We start from the raw sequence: 21,641 nt of genomic DNA on the forward strand, positions 1-21,641 counted from the left end.
AGAGGGAGAAGTTCAAGTTCTGACACCCTTAAACTGGGCAGGAAGCCTGAGGAGTCGCCCAGCAACAGCCAAGGCACAAGCCATCTTTTATTTTTTTAATTCTGCATTTTCTTACCATGCAGCATTTTCCACCCCAGGGGCCTTCCTGCCCCAGGCTACTACGCATTACAGCGCATTACAGCCCAGCTACCTCAGCATCTGGTGGGAGGATGGATCCCTTTCCCTGGGCATCCCTCAGCTCCAAGAGAATGAAAAATCAGTAGATTGCCAAATATGCCAAGAATGAGGATAAGTAAAGATGTGGTAAATTAATGCAGGATAATAAACACCATCCAGCAATCTGCTTTGGCACTCCTGGTTACAGTATTTCTTATGCAAGAGAAAGGACTGGTCATTTATGTGACAAAAGACTGTTAAATGTGAAAAGGAACAGACACACAATCAGCAAAGAACTGAAGTGGAAGCTACAAAGCAAACCAACCTCTTACGAGAATTTAGTATTCCATGATTTTGGCAAAAAAGAAAGAAGCAAAGATAAAAGGGACAAATTATGTAATCAGAGATAGAAGGCTAATCTAATAAATAAAATCTGTAATATTTTCTAAAAACACATTCTAGATAGAATGTTCATAGGATGTGTTTTGGTTCAGGCGGGCTCTTCCTTCATTGACAATACTTTTAACATTAGTAATTTAAAGGTGACTAACCTAATTTTTACTTTGATATTATAGTTAATTTCTATTGAGCTAGTAGCAAAGTATATGCAAATCTAAACAGAAGACTTCAATAAAATGTTTGAGATAATCACAGCATATCTAGCTAATGCAGAGCTCTACTGTGGAAACACATTATTTATCAGTTTTGCATCTTCCAATGAATTAAAAAAAAAGTATTATCTTTTTTCTTATTCAACATTTATTCAGTGAGTTCTGTTAAATTCTAGGTCAGATATATACTTGACAACAGGAACAACTAATTATCTTAGAAATTCACACTGATTAGAAAACTGCAGAGTAAATACATTATATCCAGGCAATAGCAGAAGGTAAGTTTGTATTTCATTTGCTGTGGATTGCACAAGCTGGTAAATGTTTTCAGGCAGGTGTCCTTCAAATTCCAAAAATAATGCATCCATTTTATGGCATTATCTCATTTTCTATTAAATTTGTTTATATCTTTGCAGTGAAACCATATTGTTATTAAGGGTATCATTATAACAGAAAATTGTATTCGCTTTTAAAGCCCTGTTCTATTTTACGTGTATATAAATAGGAACATTATGATCATGCATGATTCCCATTTGTCCTTGCTATACTCTTGACATTGCTGTAAATAGAAGCAGAGCACCAAGCCCTTACCTGGGCTTTCATTAGCTGCACTGAAATCGGTTTTGCTTTTATCATGCAATATCTGACCCCGATGGTTACGTACCCAAAAAGGTACAAATGTTGTGTTTCTCTTTACCTTTTACCACCAAGGCGGGGCTTTGTGCATCTGTATTTGTCAGGTTGGCAACTACACCCAATATCTGGCAGAGCACTGGGTTTTGGGGGTTTGTAAGTGGCAAACAGCAGTGAGGTGTCTAATCACAAGTGGGGAAAAGCAAGGCATGTAGTCACTCTCCAGCAGGCTCCTGAAGGGATGTGTGACACCCAAGGCTGAGGCTACAAATTATGCAATTATTTCTTAAAGTGCAATGCAGAAATCTTTGGTGGGCACTGGCATGACCCTCCTGTAACAGGAGGAGTTGAGATTTCCACCTGTAAAGGCAATCCAGCCTGCAGACCTCTATTTGAGAACTCAAGAGCAGCCAGATAGGCTGAAGATGAGTGCATGAACCAAGGCAGGGCTGAGGAAGGTGTTACATTAATGAAAGAAATTAACATTGTGATTGCTGAGAAATCAGATAAGTTCAGATGATTTCCTGTCACCTGATGCCAATTAAAAGCTGTGAATTTTGAGCGCAATCCTTTTTTTTTTTTTTTGCCTCCAGATAAGATGCAATTTAATTTCAGCATCTTGAAATGTTTTACAGAGTGCAGTTGTGTGTCCTTGCTGACATAACACCCAGCAGTTCAGGGAACACTAGGGCATGTGATTACAGAGCAGCTTCCAGTCAGATACACTATGTAATTAGGGCTGATACATGGTGGTACACTGAGCAAACCCAGAAGAGTCTGGTCTAAAAAGTTCTCTGAATTGGGGTAATTACAATATTAATCACAATCCATTGAACTAAAGTGGAATTAAATACAAATTTTCTGTTTATATAGTAAATGCTGAATGACAGTAAGTTAGCAACAGCATTTTGGTCTGGTTTAACTGCCTAACATCTGGAGAATATTATTCAGAGTCATCAGTCATTTGGCCAGTGCCCAATACGAAAGCAGTTTTACCCTCTTTTCTCTAAACATCAGTACAGCCTCGCCAAAACACATGTATTTATCTTTTCTCTTCTCAAAATGTTCTCTTAAGTAGTTTCAAATATTGTAGAATTTAGATGGGTTAAACCACTTGTTTCTGTTTAGAAAGCAAACAAAATTGGATCAAAATAAGAGGCAATTTTAAACATTTAATTTAAGCAAAGACTGTGCTGCATATGAACGTCCATGGTAAAGGCAGTTGTTCCAGCTATTTAAACAATATGATTACATGGCTTTTCACAGGATAAAAGAGACAGATTACTAGAAAGTTGAAAATTGTATGCCCTTGTTCATATATAAATATGTACATGTAACCTATCACTGGTTACTTCCAAATTTATATGAAGCATAATTTGGTATTTATTACACTTGCTGTGCTTGAAAAGAACCTCTTTACTTATGAAGAATTCTTTCTTTTTTTTTCTATAGTAATGAAAAAACACAGTTGTCAGCATAATATCCTGACATTCAGGATGCCAGCCTGTCTCTACTGGAGTCAGATGTGAAAATAAATAGATATTAAACTGTCAGTCAATGAAATTACAAAGTCAAGAGCAGCTCTAGCTGCGATCCTGTGTGTTCTGTTTGATGGACACAGGTGTTTAAGTGTTATGAAATCCAGCAGAGCCTCAAAGTGAATAATGCACCTTCCAGCAGTTCTGCCTTAGCCAAAAGAGCTGCAGTGAGATCCCCTCTCACCCTGAAACCCCCAAGCAGTCAATGCACTTTAAGAAAGGGGACAGAAAGGCCTTCCAGGTTTATCAGAGCTAAAATCCAAGAAGTCTTATATCCTGTGTTATGGCATACATTGAGGAATCGAAGCTACACTTCTCGGAAATTGTGAAGGTTAATTCCACTGGCTTTGCATACAAATCTAAGGCAGATGCCCCAAATCCACATAATTTATTTTTTATTCATAAGGCACTTTAAGTCAATCATCTGTCACTAATAAACATTAACACTATTAAAAATTAATGATCATCTTACAGCATGCTGAGACAGATTCTTCTTTCTGTTTGATGAGTATTGGAGCAAAGTACATCGCTTTCATTTACTTACTCTGAGAGTGCTTATGCTTTATATTAATGCTGCTACTTCAGCTGCTCCTCTGAACATCAGTGACCCCCCCCTCTTCTTGGAATGCCATGAAATGATCAGTCTCATGAGAGAAGATTGAAAGGATGGGTTTAGCTACAAATATGTATCTGCAGAGAAGAAATATAAACCATGGATTCAAGGTTATCATATAGCACAAGCCTTTGTGATTACAAAGCTTTTTGTTGCTCTTTCCCCTCTTTGCTAAACAGTAAGATCTCTGTGATGGCGGACATGTGTTCTCCACTGTACAGGAGAGTCCTGAACTCACATATCATACAACAAGTGGACAATGAGGCTGGTAATAACAGCTCTGACAAGACTACCTGAGAGTCTCACAAGCTGGAACAAGAAAAGGCTTCCTGAAGAGCAACTAAAAAAGGTAACTTCACCAAAGGTCCACATAGTGTCACAGGGCACTTTCTTCTCTTAGTGGGTGGGAGGCAAAGCCCACTGCTAGAGATGAAGGAACAGCTTGCACCTTAACCCTCAAAAGGACATTTCCTCTAAAGGTAAAAATGATCCTAAACCCTTCATCTTTTGTGTTCACATTTTCAAATATAAATCTTGGGGAATACATTTTCCTCATGCCTTTATGCATGTCTGTCTTGCAAAGGCAGAACTCATAACTCAGCACTGTTTCCTAACACATGCTCATTATGTTTTGCCCTGCTCCCTACTTTAGCAATTACTTAATTTTGGGAGTGCTGTAAGTATGTTATAAATAATCACTTGATACACAGTTGATTCTGTTAAAATGCAGATAAATACATCTAAGTAAACCTGTATTAAAGACTAGTCTAGTAGTAGAAGAGAGATAATATGATTATGCACATCAAATCAAAGTTTCTGTGAGTTATATCAAACCTCTAAAAACAAGCTAAACTTAAGGTCTCAGTACTAATGATATAATGGGAAAACTTGCCAAGATATAAGACATATTAATCTCCCTCTTACAATTTACAGTCTAATATTTCAGTGCCAAACCATTTTTCATAGGAAAATGATGACTGTTAAGAAATAGGAAGATCTGTGTAGAATTAAGTGACTGCAATCAGCCTGTTTTCTTGCCTTACTGATGTTTAACATAAAATAACTGATGAGGATTTGCGAAGAGGAGCTATCAGAGCAAGAAATGTTCTAACCAACTGGAAAAACATGATGTCACAGGATCATACTCCTTCTGCTAAGAACTGAGAAGGGTTTGTATTACATATGTACTACCTTCCTGTCAGCTATTGCCATCACATATGAAACTTGGAGCCATTAGGAAAATCCTGTCATTCAACATGTATTCTGCCTTTCAGGATCCAGGAAGTCAAGAAGGAAGAACTCCCAGCAATGTCTTCACCAAAACCTGAATAAAACTCTTCTCAACTACTGTAGAGCATCAGGGACCAGTTCAGTGCCTTGCACACCATTTTTACATTTGCACATCTCCCATCTTCTGCAGAGCCACACAATTATGGGCAGCTCTGTGAGTCATGACTAGGGTCCTGCAGTCACGCATACCAATACAGCCCACAGAACCTGTAATTTAACAGTTTTGAAAAGAATTAAGACCTACAACCTTCTAAATTTCAGGCTGAAGATTGTTCTGATAAATACTTTCTAGTTATACCTCCTTGTCCTGCTGCCCTGCTCTTCAGTGCCAGTAGACTTCTTCCCAGTATGTCTAACTTTTATCTTAGAATTCACTGACAAGCCAATTTACTCTCATAAAGACAGCTAGAATTGCAGTCAAGAAAAAGATATATTAAAGCATTGTTATTCAAACTTAAAAATGCAATGAAACTGATAACTAGATTTCCCTATAAGGCAAAGGTGTTTATTGCTAAGTTTTTGCACCACAGTTCCATTCGAACAGACAAATGCTAGTTTAAAATCCAGCACTTATTTTTTAATCTACCTAGGAGAAATGGAAAAACACCTTGAAAGTCAGCTCCCTCATATCAAATACTTAGCCTAAAACTTCACTATTATAAATCTTAGAACTTTAAGACTAATTTTGAGAACACCAGGCAGTTAAAACACAGTGCCATATTTTCCATTTTCAGCATAAACCATAGAATGTATTGTGTTGGAAAGAATCTTAAAGATCATATAGTTTCAATGCCCCTGCCACAGGCAGGAAACCTTCCACTACATCAGGTTATTCAAAGCCCTGTTCAGCCTGGCCTTCAACACCCAGAGATGAGGCATATCTACAACTTCCCTGGGCAAACCTGTTCCAGTGTCTCGCCATCCTCAGGGTATGGAATTTGTTCCTAATGTCTGATCTAAACCTATCTGTAGGAAGCAAACCAGACTACAAAATATGAAAAGAACAAGTTCTGAAACAGACCCACATGGAGAACGGTGCCAGCGAACAGCCTGGACTGTACCAACTGCATATATGAAAGACTTCAGTTGGGGGAGTTTGAAAGTTATGCATTTTACTGTACTGTTCTGGGTCCAAAGAGTTCTATTATTATCCCTCTGTGCAGTTCTCACCCTTTATGTTTATTTCCCGTGTAGCTGTGTCCCGATCTGTTGCCATCTCTCCTTCTCTGCACGCAGCAGCCACATGGCTTCCCTGGACAGAGCTGTGTTCATCCTACCCACCTATCCAGCCCTGCCTCTGCCCTAACCCCATTGGTTATCTCACCCGTCTATCCCCAGTCCCTTGGTTCCTCTTGGATTTGATTCTTCTGTTTCCCCTATTGCCTAACCAAGTACCCAAGTCACTCCCTTCCCCTGAGCCCTTGTCCAATTCTGTCCAAGTTCCAGCACCTTCCCCGTAGAATCCTATAAATGCCTCGTCATTGCTCAATAAAGTGTTTTCACCTCGAGTCACTCTGAGTGAACAGACCTCGTTCTTGCTCCCCTGCTTGGAGGGACCTGTGGGAACTGCCTCCTATCCCTCAATGCTGTATACCTATCTTCTTTCAGTTTAAAGCAATTGCCACTTGTTCTATTACTACATGTCCTTGTAAAATACCTTTCACTGTCTTTCTAGTAGTGCGTAAACTTGGAATTTATTTTTATTTCTAAAATGAAATCTGACTTTTTTTTTTACATTATGCTGTGTAAGCCATATTTTCATAGATTTGCCGCAGTTGTCACAACACAGTCACACTACAGCCAGCAGACAAGTGTACGTGGGGTGGTTCATGCTCCTGACTGCCACTCTGGAACAGCTCCCCAGACCACAGGGGCTGGGGACTGCAGGACCTGATGATTGCTTCACATGAAGCTGAACTGCATTTTATATGGGGCAATGGCAGGCATGGCACCAGCTTTTGGAATACCATCATCAGAGGTGCTGGACAGGGAGGGGTGTCCATGGGACACAGTCTGACAGGTTGCATAGGCCCACACAGGCACAGCACCTTCATTTTCCAGCCTGCCTTCACTGTAGGGCATCAGGCCCCCAGCCTAGATCTCTCTGCTGTCATTGGCTGTTCCTGTCGGGTTTTAGGTGACTCACTCAGGTGTCACCTTCTTCCCACCTGAAAAGACACAGACCCTTTTGCCTCACTAGACATAGGTGAAGTGATGCTGCCCCACAGGCCCATCTGGAGACCCTACAGAGGCCATGCAGATTACAGATAGCCAGGGACCTTGTGTGGGCCTCTGGCACAAGTGACACAGTGAGAAACAGATCATTACAGCAGGGGGGAATATGGCTCATACTGGGCCATGAGAAACAGCAATGCTGCAGCACCAGTATTTATAAACACACTGAGGGCTGCTGTGTCTCTCATATGATTACTGGACCACAAGCTATGGACCATCTGCCCGCAGTCCATTATCACAATCTGCGAACAATTAGAGACAGGATATTTCATTTTAGAAAATAGCAAAATTAACAAAAAAGGCACAGAAAAAAAGCTAGAAAACAATCAAAAATCAAGCAACAAAATGGCAGTCAGCCACTGCATGGAGCTCTATTTGCCAGCTCTTGAACCCAGCAGCTCTCAAACTCACTACCATCACCACATCAGCTACTTCAGAGGGGAGATGACTTCTACTGGTGCTGAAGCCATGGTGCGTGCCAGCAGCAGCCTTTTTCCTGCAAACATAGGCACCTGATCCTGCTCCGAGACCTCAAAGAACCATAACCCTGCCTATGAAACCAGCTCAGCACATGCAGGTGGCATGAGGGCAGACATAGTCCATGTGGCACTCTCAAGAGGAAATGTTCCCTTCACAGCCAGCAGTTGAGATTGCACTAGAACTTGCAGCCCTTCCTCAGTCTGACCTGTCTCTGCTCATCACCATTCTCCAGTCCCCTCTCTTGTGGTGGAGCTGCTGCTGGCAGAGGGCCAGCTGCACCTGCAGGTGCTGCCCAGGGCTGCAGTGGGAGACAGAGTCTCCAGAGGCACAGCACCAGTGATGCTCTGGGCCACAGCTGGAAAGGCAGGGGGGAAGGACATAACCTTACCACTGCTGGCCTTTGATCTGTGATGCTGCTGTGGAGAAAGCTGGGTAGGTGGTAGCTGCTCCTTAGGTGGTTAGCTGGCTGTCACTGAGCAGTGGCTGGCAATATGTTATCTGCAGGATGGGGTTTGCAAGTTTCCCACTTCCAGACCATGGATATAGCAAGTGAGTATCCCTCTTGGAGGAGCCTACTGAAATACTGTGCAAAAAAAATTCCTTCTGGGATGAGGCTTTTACCATGAAGCTGGGGAAAGACTAGGTGTTGGGATTTCGCACTATCCTCTTACTTCATTACATAGACGTCATCTTGGATCTGAGCCTCTCCACCCACATTCCACCCTTTGACTTAGGACAGCTGGCATCCAGACCAAGTAGGTGCTGCTCCTTGGTGTCCCTGTGATGTCCCCATTGGTCAGTTGGTTCATTTCAGGAGAAGGCTGCTTGGAAATGCCATGTCCTCCCACTCACTGATGGTCAGGTCCCACCTGATAGAAGTCCTACATACTTGATGGCCCAAGGAGAACAGCAGGCAACCAACTGCTGCTGAGCATTGAGTACTGCAAGGGTGAGATGAGACTGCCACTTCTGCCACTAGTTACCCCCTGTTCAACTAGTGCTGTGCTCCTGGCTGGGAACCTGCACCTGTAGAGCCCTGACACTGTTGGAGTCCTGCTTTCCCCAGGGATCTATGTCATGCTCTGGGTGGGAGATTTCAAGGATGCTCCAACAGGCACTTCCAGATGGGATAAGGTAGCTGTACAGCTGCTGGGGATGTAGCGTGGGATGGCACCACTGGGCTGAGGCAGCACAATCCAATGGAGAAGGCTTAAAGAGCAGCAAAACCCACACATATGCAAAAACTCTGCATCAGTCTTCAGTGTAGTCTGAGTAATTACTGGTTTCTTACAACAGGGAAATGGTAAAGAAAGTAAAAATCCAACTGCTTTAAAACAACAGATACTCTCAATTCATTTCTAATTTATGCATTCTTGTCATATGAAAGCCACTTGCTTAAGCTGCTTTTCTATCTATTTGCAGTCTATTCAAACACACAATGCTCAGTGGGGGTCTGTCTCCATGATTCATTGGCTCAGATTTCCTATAGAGTTTACACGATGTCTACTAAGCCCCATACAGTTTTGTATCCATTATAACCAGGGACAAGCAAGCAGGGCTCACGAGGCTGAGCATCCATCTAAGAATAGCTTCCTGTCTTCCAGCTCTCTTCACAACAAATGAACAATGGTTACATTTTGCAGGCTAGCACTGCATGGTGAGGCAAAATTAGAGGAACTTGTCTGAGTTAAATAAGGGAAGAAGCATTTAGAGTGAAGCTCCTTAAATGAGCAGGTCAATAACTAGTTTACTGAGACCAAGGCACATAGCTAATGAGAGAATAAAGAATTATTCCTGTCAAGAGAGAAAAAGAAGCTGCTCTGGTTTTGTGCTAAATAATTACATTCATTATACTTAGGACAGCCTTGCAAGTGGTCTTCTGCAGTAGTAAATTCATTAGCAAAGCTAATAGGCAAACTACTATTGGGGCAAATCTAAACGTTGCAGTAGGATGGATGGCAAAGATGGGGAAATGTAGTATGAGAGCTAAGAGCCAAAGTCAGCTTTAAGTATAATTGAATTTATCTTCTCATCAACTTTAAGGCCTCCTTCTGGGCTTGAAGCAAGAAGAGGGAAAGGCATTGAAATGAAAGAATATTCACTTGATTCAATTTGTTTCTAGCTTTTCCAGCTTACCAAGCTGTCTAAACTGACCTCTTGATGCATGACCACAATTATAAATCCAACAAAAATTAAAACATTAACTAAATTGGCTCAATGTTTCTAAGTGACAAAGGAGCTCAAATGTGTCAGGAAACCATCTCCCCAGCAGAAACATTGAATTTAACAAGAAGTTTTTGAAACTTATCTGGGCATGCCTTACCTAGACTGTAATCATAGGAACTTCATAGGTGCAAATGCAGCATATTGAGGTAAGGCTTGAAAATTATTGAAATCAATTCAGCAAGTCTGTGGAGCACAGCAGTAACACATGTAGGACAGAGCAGATCACTGACAGCACTTACAGTGGTGTCTGGCACTGATGACCATCTCCAGGCAGGGCTACACAGCCCCTACACCCTTCAGGGCTACCTACCTTCACTCACAAATTGAGGCACAGGGGAGTGGGGACAATTCCTGTTATTAAGTTTAGCACAGGATGAAGCTTTGGCTGAAAAAGCAGAAGGAAAATTTTTCTTTTTTAAATGTTAAAACAGTTTTTAGCATTTTAAAAGTGAGATTCCACAGTGACTTTTTTTTCTAAAAATAACTTTACCACTAGGAAATGAAAATGTGTTATGATTGAAAAAAATACACACTAAAAATAGGGGGAAAGATAATCAAATATTTAAGTTTTTTTTTCTTCAAATGTAGAATATAAATAACTCTTTGCTAACTTAGTAAAAAACTTCTTAAACTGTCCAATTCAGGTTCAGCTGGGTTGGGTTCAGTTTTGCCACTGAACCAAAAAGCTGTTATATATCATCTGTGTCTAGTTGTTTTAAATGGACACTCAGGGTATTGGCTAAAGGCATCCAAAAAGTAGCTTTTCAGTAACTGGATTTTGGAAAGATAGAAAAGAAGTAACTCAAATGAAGCCCATAGCTGAAACAAAAGAGCAGAAAAAAGAAATCTTCTTTGCCAAGTGGAAATAGGAATAAATGTTCTTGGCTACTGCTGCAGCCTGAAAAGCCAGAATAAGCCTGAGGCTCCCCGGTAAACTGTGTTTAGAAACATTCTTAGCTGATCTCTCATTTCTTCTGGCTAGTTGCCTTATCCAGTCAAGTTAGAAATTCAGGATCTAACTTCCAGTGAAAAATTGGAAAGACAAGATATATTGTACATGTGAAGAAAGACATCAAGAGAATTGCCTTTACCTAAACACTGAGAAAACACTTTCCACCTTTATCATTTCAGTGAGAAGCTGATCCTTTCCCTCCAGCCATCATGGTACACCTCCCCTGACAACAGGTCTGGACTGCGTGGGTTGTGACACAAAAGGCTACTGAACAGCCCAAAGCCACAATGCCTCTGTCCATCAACAGAAGAAAATAATGTGATAGTTACCCTTCTACCCTCACCTTCATTCATGCAACTACAGCCCTCAAAATCAGAGTGAAAAGGTGAAAAAAAAACTGAGATCTCTAGATAGTGAAAGTTCTTCTTAAAGAACTTTTAATAACTTATTTCGACAAGGACAATGAAAATCAGAAGATAACTATTAAGGGAAAGGTATCAAAGAGGTGTTTACTGAGGATGGGCCTAAGCACAGGCTGGGGAGAAGTTTGCACTTTGTTCTCTGAAAGGTCAAGACCAGACCTGGCTTTCCTCATTAGATTTTTGACAGTTATTAAGTAATACAAACACTTTATGCAATTTTTGCATTTAGAAACTCTAAAAGTTCAGTTTTGGTCTGAAAAGTGACTATGAAAATGTCACCTTGTTTCTGCACTTATCCGCTCCCTCAAGTGTCTGCTCTCTTGTCAAAATATATCCATTTTACTCACTAATGTTAATGGGAACTCCATATGCCAAGCAGAGAAGATTGGCCTCTTAAGCTTTACCTATTTGCCTGCTAATAAAGCGCACTTTTTAGCCCAATAAGCAGGGGAAAGCCAGCACAGGTGCACCACAGTAGTATGCATTATACTTTGCCTCACGCTGTGTTACCACCGGTGAAGCTTTATTCTCGTTCCAGAACTTGTACAATTGCTGAAGGTTAGTGATGAAGTACAGTGCAGGTCATAAACAACTTAGCTTCATTTTCCACAACTAGACGGAGCAGCAGGCACTTAGGAAAAAAATTATACTAGCTTGTAAATGGAACAATTCAATATGGAAGTAACTGATGGCAAATAAACACAAAATACCAAGGCAACTTGTCTGTCACTACCCGTACTCTTTTCTTCACATTTCTTTTTAAAAAGCAAAGCTAGTAAACTAGAATTTATGCAATCTTAGCAAATAAATTGCTTTAGAATGAGAAATATACAGTTAAGAAGGGAGAACACTGTGCTTCTTCCTGACAAAAACCTTCCCTACAAACAGTGCATGGAAAAAATGTAAATATGTGCTGCTATGGCTAACATTTTCCAGCCATGTGCTGGAAACACTCTGCATTGTCATCCTTGGTAAACTAGTCTGTGTGCTAAAACTTCCTCAAAACAACAGAGCTTAAATGACACAAATGGCAAAACATCTGTCTTGTTTCTTCAGTTACCTTCCAAGTGCAGAGGTTCTTTCTCCAAACATGTGATGCTTTCACACATGCTCTGACCAACAACCTCTTTTATAAATGACATGAACACTCTTGTTACCTAGTGCAGCTAGTGGTGCTGGAACCCAATCTCTTCTAACAGGTTGGACTATTTTCTGACTTCCTGCAGCAAAAAACAGTCATTGCTCATGGACTCCCATTGGCAGGTGAATGCAATCTTGGTGCTGCAGCAGCAGCAGATTTGAGTCTTTTATGAATAGGTGCAAGGCTTAGCCATAGAAATCTATGTGGAGCTCTAAGAAGCACTGGTTCCAAACAAAATCATGTTGGACCTGAAGAAACCGTTGAAAATACGCATTTGTACTTTAAGTGTGATTTCTGGGCAGGCAAACAGCAATGAAGCAGCATGCCAGGGCAGCTGTGTCATCTCTACTCTTGGAGGTTCACAGGAGCAGATGAGATGAAACTCTGAGCAACCTGGTCTGGCCTCATGGCTGATCCTGCTTTAAGTAGGAGGTCAGACTTAGCCCTCCTGTAGTCCCTTTTCAACCAAGCTAGGACTGTGTGGAGTGGAAATGTGTTTCTGCTTGGAGTCATGACTTCTGTCACCTTCCCAGATGCCCTTATACAATAGGTGTGAGGCCCTGGAATCTGAGAACCGGTGAAATGAGGACCAGGGAAATGAGAACATGGATGAAGGTTCTTCCAAGATGGAGGCATCAACTAGGGAAGGCAGCCTGTCTCCAGTATCACAACCTCCTCAATTAAGAAAGAAAGAAAGGTAGTAATCATTGGTGACTCCCTTTTGAGAAGATTCACTGCTGAGCCTGATATTGTTTAACTCACTTATCAATGATTTGGAGGAAGGGGCAGATGCCTTCTCAGCAAGTTCACTGATAACAGTGAAGGAGGAGTGACCCATACCCCAGAGTGCTGTGCACCCTTCAGAAGGACCTGGACAGGTTGGAGAGATGGGCAGAGAACTGCCTGAGATTCAAAAAAGGCAATGCAGGGTCCTATATCTGGGGAAGAACAGCCCCACGCACCAGTACAGACTGGGGATTGACCTGCTGGAAAGCAGCTTTTTGGAGAAGGACCTGAGGGTTTTGGTAGACAACAAGCTGTCCGTGGGCCAGCAGTGCTCTTATGGCCAAGATGGTCAATGGGATCCTGGGGTCCATTAGGAAAAGCATCGCAGCAGGTCAAGGGAGGTGATCCTGCCCCCCTATTCGGCTCTAGTGAGGCTGCATCAGGAGTGCTGAGTCCAGGTCTGGGCTCCTCAGCACTACAGGGACATGGAGCTCCTGGATCAAGTCTGGTGGAGGGCAACAAAGATGATTAAGGGACTGGAGCATCTCTCTTACAAGGAAAGGCTGAGGGAGCTGGGCCTGTTCAGCCTCAAGAATAGAAAACAGAGAGGACATCATCAATGTCTATCAGTATCTGAAGGGAGGAAGTCAGAGGGTGGAGCCAGGCTCTTCTCAGTGGTGCCAAGCAGTAAGACAAAAGGTAACTGGCAGAAACTGATGCACAGGAAGTTCCATGTGAATATGAAGAACTTTACTGTGCAAGTTACTGTGCACTGGAACAGACTGCCCAGAGAGGTTGTGGAGTCTCCCTCACTCAAGATACTATAGAACTGTCTGGATGAAATCCTGTGCAGTATATTCTAGGATGACCCTGTCTGAGGAGGGAAGTTGAACCACATGACCCACTGCGATCCCTTCCAACCTTATCCATTCCTTGATTCTGTGTCTGACTCAAAATTGCACTGCCATCTTCAGCCAACCACAAGTCAGAATAGATTCTTACTCTATCCCTTCCCTGAGCACATGGCATTTTGGTGACAGACCTCTTGCTAATCCCTCTCTATACATTGTTCTGCCCAATCAGAAAGAAACCCACACATTCCTCTGTTACTTTCCACAGTTCTCCCTTCCCAGAAGCCTGTAGGGTACAAACCTACAGGTCTTACAGCTCCTCACCGGTCTTTCTCAGTGGTTTGTCAGAACAGAGAATGCTCTGAAAGGAGCAGCAGCAGACACCTCTGATACTCATTTCCAGATACTCTGACTAGCATTCTGCAGTCACTGCTATTAATACCCTCTAAATTCTTGATACCTATGGCTCAGTGAACTTGTCCAAAACCTCTCCCTGGTTTATGAGTGTCAATTTAGTTTTTATGTTCACTGACCAGTAATGAGGCATCTTCCTGCTTTAATCCTGCACAAGATTAGATAACACCTACTGTAAAACACTCTTTCCCACTGGTTTTCATTGATTGCAAAAGGAATTTTAGAATCTGGCAACCACTGATAATGGCCATGAAGAGATGTTCACTGCTCTCTTGATCTTTCAAAGTGAATTTGGTTACAGTAAGTGGTCAAAACATGGCCCCGCACAAGAAAAAAAAACCAAAACCAAAACACTTTCTCAGTCAAATCGTGCCAGTTAGGATTCTTGACATCAACATGGAGATGATCTTAGCAGATCTGGCCAAAGTGACAGGTAGCACCAGTGCCCAACATGCCATGGCACTATCATGCTTGTTGTACCCTACACATTGTTTCCAGTTTCTCTATGTTCCTTGAGAACGGAGAGCAATATAGAAACTCCTTCTGGTTCATGATGCCCATATTACAGTGCCTCCAGCTTAAGGTTTCCCATGTAGCTAATGTAAAAAAAATTGAGCAGCTCCACAGACATATCTCAGTTGACTCAATTCTTCTGCTTTGGAAATGGAGGAGGCAGAATTACAGCATCACTATGTGCAGAGGCAGGCTGTAGGCTTGGAGGAGGTACAGGGTCTAAGGAAGGAGCTCTCACTCCTTTTTGTTCTCTCATGAAGGTGAAAAGAGCAAATGACAGTTCAGCTTTCTACTGCTGCAGGTCTATGGAAAGAGCAAAACACAGCAAATGAGGGTTGACATAACAGTCCTAAATTGGTGATGGAACAGCTGGCTAGCATATTCGTGGCTGAACTTAGTTATTTTGTTTAATGTAACAAATTATATTACAATTGAATATGATCTATATTTTTGGCCTTTAAATCAAGAATAATCTATGGCTTTTCATATTTCAGTTTATCCTTAAACAATATTAATGGCTATCCATAGAAGACACAACTTTATCAGAGGGGAGAACACTGAAAAATTGAGGAAGAACATCTCCATCTAACTGCCTACCTGTAACTGAGATATTAATGTTCTTCCCAAGGGAAAAGAATGTTGAGGTTAATTAGGTGATTGATGAACAATGCACACAAAGTTTCTATAGTGAATTATTATTTTACAGAGAAATATGTGTACATCTCCACCTTGCCAGAATCTGATAAAAGATGAAGGAGAGTACAGTACATGCCATCAAATGCATGACAACTTCACATAACTTCTTCTAAAAGAAAGCAGCCTGTTGTTTACTGCATTTATCGACAATCTGTGAAAGTAGACCAGAAATCAGTCTAATTACCAGAGTGCCAGTTGTGCTTGTTAACACCAGCTTTGTGACCAAATGTTATTCCACAGTTGTCACATCACAAGAAGGTTTCATTACTAACATAATAGAGAACAAGATCACATGCCTGGCTATTGATTGATCTGCCACACAAAGGAAGGACATTTGTTGTCTCTATTATAACCAGTTACATCTTTGTCTGCCTGTATAATATGCACAGGAATGTATCACAAGCAGTTGCTGCAGTGTTTCCTAATTTCGGCCTGTTAGCCCATTAACAGCCTACTAGGATTTGCAGACTTTACCAACGGACAAGAAATGACTTTGCCATAATTCTGACTTTTACAATCTTCAAAAAATTGTTTTCATCAGCCTTCCTGCAACTGACACTGCAATGGGTCCTACAAGAATTAAGACTTACTCAACATTTGTATTATAAATACATCATTTCTGCCAAATCAAAAGATATTTTAATTCTTTCCAGACACAATTGTGTAACACAGCAAAAACAGTAGAAATATTCATTGTTACTGCAGTTGAATGGCGCTGAAAGAACTCTGTCTTATACCAGAGATGTGCTCTGCAAACAAGCACCTCACACAAAATGAACTAAGATTGATCCTCAGAACAGCAAGATATTGCTTGACTGACCAGTCATAAATGCAAACAGCAGCTTTCAGACCTGTTCTTGATATGAAAAGTGAACAGTCTTGTTTATTTTTCTATGAACTCAATAAATATTACAATATAAAAGTGGATTTGTTTATCATTGTGAGCCTACAGAAAAACAAGCATGCCTCATCATCTTATCTGATGATGAATGATTTATCAGGCAGAACGTGAATCTGCTTCTAACTGAGTCTATTTTCCTGTTTATGCTTGTTGAACAGATACAATTTAATGAAGAATATAAAGTACTTAAAAATCTGTCTACCATTAATAGTTTAATTAAATTGACATGTACTTCAAAAGCAGAGAGACAGAAAACATTAATTTTGGTTATAAAAGGGCATGGCATTATTAAAGTGAAATTAAAAACAACATTCACTTAATAGCTAAAACAATTTAATTATTTAACATTTAATTGTCAGTTCTGGCTAACTTAGCCACCCCAAGATATGTATGTCCTTTGGTCCTCTTGTAAAATGCGTCACATGGCTGCCATCACACTGCAGAGACCCGAGCACAAGCTAACAAGCTTCTCCTGATCAATATCTCACTGCAGATCCCCTGAGAAACACCTCACTGTGTCATTGTCTCCTGGGCCCTCCCATGTCTTGCAGTGCCAGTTCCCAAAATATCCCTCATGAGCCTCTCCACTGGGGCATGTACCAGCCTCTGCTGAGGCTGGTGCAAAGTCTCAGATGACTGGTGAGCTGGCTCTGGCTTTTACTGCGCCCCGGTAAAAGCACTGATCTGGGACTCTTGGACATACTGAAGCACCTGTTTTCTTCCTAAACTTCATGTCTCACAGCTCTCTCCTGTCACTTTTAATTGAAATTGATCAACTGTCTCAGCAATTATTTGAGGGAAGGCACTGAAAAAGTGGAGCAAAGAAAAGCAGCTCAGCCACACAGGTCTCATTTTGCATGGAAACAGGACAAAACCCTCTCCTGCCAATTTCAAAGTTAAAACGCAAAGATGCAAAGTGAGAGTCTGTCAAAGAACTGTTGTGAGAGGACTTCTCAAAAATATAAATCCTTTTTGAACAAAGTAGCAGTGGAAATGTCCCTTAAATTCAGGCTACATTTTTTTAAGAATATACCAACAAAGAAATTTAGAAATTTCATCTAAATTTAAGGTTCAGAAGAAAATCTAGACTTAAAACACAGGACTAGTCAAAAAACAGGAATACTGCTCTATAAGAAAGTTCTGTACTTTCAGAGATATATTGAGACATCAGTTTTTTGAAGCTTTCCATCAGAAGTGAGACAGACCTGTTCCTCATAGCCAGGATCCCAACTGCAGAAGCATCCATCTGTGAATGAAGTGGTTGTGTCTGGGTTACATTAGCTAACACACAGGCCACCAGGCAGCTGGCATTGTTCGGATATGTTTGAGAAAAAGGTTGCTTTCAATGATTTTCTTTTGAAATGCTATTTCATTGATCAATTCTTGAGAAGCACTGTTCTAATCATAGGTAAAGAAAATCAGCTGCTAGTTTTCTCCATGTTGGCAAAATATCATGGCAAGTTCTAGGGCTTTCAGGAGAATTTCACAGGTCTCAGTTCACTCCTACAAGGAATGGGGATTAATATCCTAGTAACCCAGCACACCTATTCTTGAACACAGTCTGGAGCAGACATTATTTCAGGACTCCTTAACTAATTCCTATAACTTTGGTTACTCATTTCCTTGTAGAGCTGAGGTATGGGAAGTGGTTGCACCTGCACCCATAAACCCAAAAGAAGACACAGTGCTCTATTACCTCCTCAGGCATAAAAGGAGGAGAAAAAAACATAATTAAAATGTTCACAAAAGCTTTCCTTTGTCCCTTTTTACCAGTCCAGAGAGTGCCATTGCCCTTGTCATACCACTTGATGGTTGCTGACTGTGTTCTAGAGCCCAGGAAAGGAAGTCCTGCCCACATTGCACGAGGCTGAGTCAAGATGGAGCCTCTGGGATTAGAAAAAGGCATGTACTGAGCCTGTGTCTGCCTTGCAGGGACAGTTTCCACATCTAGGACATACACAAAGGCTCCAAACCTTTACTTCAAGTTGCAAGGATAGCACCTGGACTTACGCTGGCAGATGAGTGTAACAGAAAGTTGATTGGGAAAAATATGGTTTTATTCATGATTTCATAGAAAGAGCATTCTACTGACAAAATACTTTTTTCACTTCACCTGTAAGCAACATATCAAAAATTAGAATAAAATTCATCAATACAAAACAATATATTCCTGCACTTTAGTTTCTCCATGGGGGAAAAAAATTCTGAATTTTAACCTCTGTTAAATTTAATACAAATTTATCTATGGAAAAATTTAAAAGGAGTGAAATGGTAAAGGGTGGGTTTTATATCACAGAATATTCTGAGTTGGAAGGGACCCACATGGATCATTGAGGCCAGTTCTTAAATGAATGGCCCATACAGGGATTAAACCCACAACCTTGGTGGTGTTAGCACCATGCTCTAACCAACTGATCAAATCTCAGGGTTTTACAGTAGGATTCATTAAAAAAAATAAAACATAAACAGACTGTCTTCACCTTTTTTCCCTCTAAAGAGTATCATGATAATATATTTTCAATGCAGTCATTAAGCCAGTTACCTTCATGTAAAAGCATTTGCACTGATACATCTTAGGTTTTGAATTCAGGTGGGTTACTCCCAAAAGACTAAACAGAATCAAAAATGGCCTGAGCTAAAGCATTTCAGCTGGCCAAAAGAAATTCTAGTGAAAATGGGTGTTCCTTTGAAGGTCTTGTGAGGAATTCAGCAACTGCATTGAGGAATATTTGCTGGGAAGGTACCTAATACCCTCACTGCAAAGTGATGAGCTGATTTTTCACTGAGCAAGGCAGAGAATGATGGCTTCTAAGGGTTTTGAGGCCTTTAAGTGTTTTGCCTCTGCAGTCTCTAACCCCATTGTTCACAGTCTTTTCAAGATCTGTAACTAAGATGTAATTGCAGTCTAATATAGGCCACCAGAATAGGCAGAATAGAGTCTAAGTCTGGAAACAAATTTGAAAATAAGCCAAGAGATATGGATAGCCTATGTACCATTTGATATAAGCTAGAAGTAAAATCCCTTTGTGCCTGAACCAAGCTTCTTTGCTTCCCTGAGAATTTCTATCAGACTGCTCACCACACTAGTAATCAGACATTCGTGTATCTTGAACAAAACATCAGGCAATTGCTGAGCTGTATTTTATTCATTGTTTATTCACTGTTATGTAACTGATGAAGTCTGGAAAGACAAACATCTTACAAAATAATATATTAATTGACCATGAGTTTCAATCTTTACTTTGAAGACAGAATGCTGCCTATAATTTCACACTTTATATATGTATATAAATATATAAAAAAGCCTTACTCCATTAAGAATATTTTTCAGATATTTTGTAATTTGTCTTGCAAGTCTACAGATTTAATAAAATATTTCAAACTGCCATTTATGAAACTATACCTTGATCTATGTTGGTTTTTTTTCCCAACAGTACAAAATCACATTCAAATACTATGATCTTTTAATTAAGGATTTGCCCCATATAAGACCCAGGCAAAGCATGTCTGAAGCATTCCCGATAAAGAACCTTTAAGAAAAAACCTATCAAAGTCTGCGACCATCTAGACAACTTTATAAATGAAATCAAGACTTTGGATGTAGATTTTGTTATTATTGTATTTAAAATAAGCTTGAAATGCCACACAACTGAAATAAAAATCAGAAGCAGAGCAGGGTATTGTTTGTTTCCGAATATTAAATTCAATCAAAAGGTAATAGTACTTACAGATTTTTCACATAAAAACAGTTTTGTGAAACTCATTAAAACCATTTGCTCATTGAACTTCAGGAATCTGCATAGTTTCTTCTGTAAATAATCAAATAAGTTAACTCAGGCAGCTTCTCTAGTTCAATGTTACATACAGGATTTTTATAGAAAGGGCTACTTTTTCTAAAGCAAGTAACTTCACCATAAATGTCTTCAAGACAATGAGACAAAATACAGTGTTGAAAAGAAGAGTTCACAGTGTTCATAGTTGTTAAAAATGGTAAGTCAGCAATTTTCATTGTGGTGCTAATAAATTTTGCTTTCATGTTTGCATACATGAGAATTAAGTTAAAACACCTAAAGGCAGGAGTAATTTATTTTACAAACTTGTTTCTTTACATATTGCATTTCTATAATTTTATGAAAATGTTTCTATTAATTGGAACTTCCTGAAGAGCTTTTTCAGTTTAGAAAAATCTCACAGTTTTTTTTCAGCATATCTTTTACTTTAAGCAATCTGCTCTCTCAGTAAAAGCACGAAGTTTATTGACCCAAAATTTTCTTTTGATAGCTTTTCAAAAAATTTTATGTGAGCTTATATGTTAAGAAAAAAAAAGCAAAAATCTACTGAAAATTTTAGGGGCCCGGGGGACTTCCCAAGATGTCTCTTCCCTGCTTTGGAGTCACAAGAATGCTAAATATGGAGAGAGAAATCCCTTACTTCAAGAAAAAAAATTAAAAAAAGACACACCAACAAACCAAAACCTAACACCCCCCTAAAATACCAGATCATGTCAAAACTGTGGAAAGAGGTTTCAGTTACTATCAGTTGAGGGCTTATATCCGTACTTTGTTGCCAATGTTTTGAGTAGTAATCTGAAGCTGAGCTTTGATCCTTTTAAGGACCTCCTATCCCCTAGGCTCAGGTTTGATTGAGTATTGGAAGTGCCAGGACAGCAGCTGCTCCAAGAGCAATCTGGATGAAATTTCACAAGAGCAGCTTTTCCTGCAGTATTTTAAACCACTCTGAAATCAGAAAAGTAGGGAGAAAATAACAAAGATAAACAGAAATCAGACTGAGGAAAACCTGGAAGGAAGAAGATGCAAAGCAGAATGGGAGCTAGGAAATACACACGTGTGGAGGGACTAAGGAACTAAATGGGGAAGCTGAGAGAAACACTTGGAAAAAAATCTGAGGAACAGAAGGCTGACAGAGGAGGTAAAATCTGTGAGGTGGGGGGAAGCGAAGGGGAGTAACACACAAGCACAGAGAGGAACCAAAAAAAATAATATTGAAAGAGGCAGAGGAAGGACAAAGTGCAGAGAGACAACAGCCAGAAGCATGAGAAAAAAAAAAAGGCAGGGTAGAGATGGTGAGGAAGGTAAATTGGAAACAGAGATCTAAAAGGAAGGCAAAAAATTTTACAGAGTGAAGCTCAACTTATCAAGCTTCAAAAAGCTTACAGGAAATTAGTTTTGGGGAAAGTCCAGGTTAACAGAGCTCTGTTCATAGCAACCCCCAAAAATAAATAC

The sequence above is a fragment of the Pithys albifrons genome, chromosome 10, assembly GCF_047495875.1.
Source record: "Pithys albifrons albifrons isolate INPA30051 chromosome 10, PitAlb_v1, whole genome shotgun sequence".
NCBI lineage: Eukaryota > Metazoa > Chordata > Aves > Passeriformes > Thamnophilidae > Pithys > Pithys albifrons.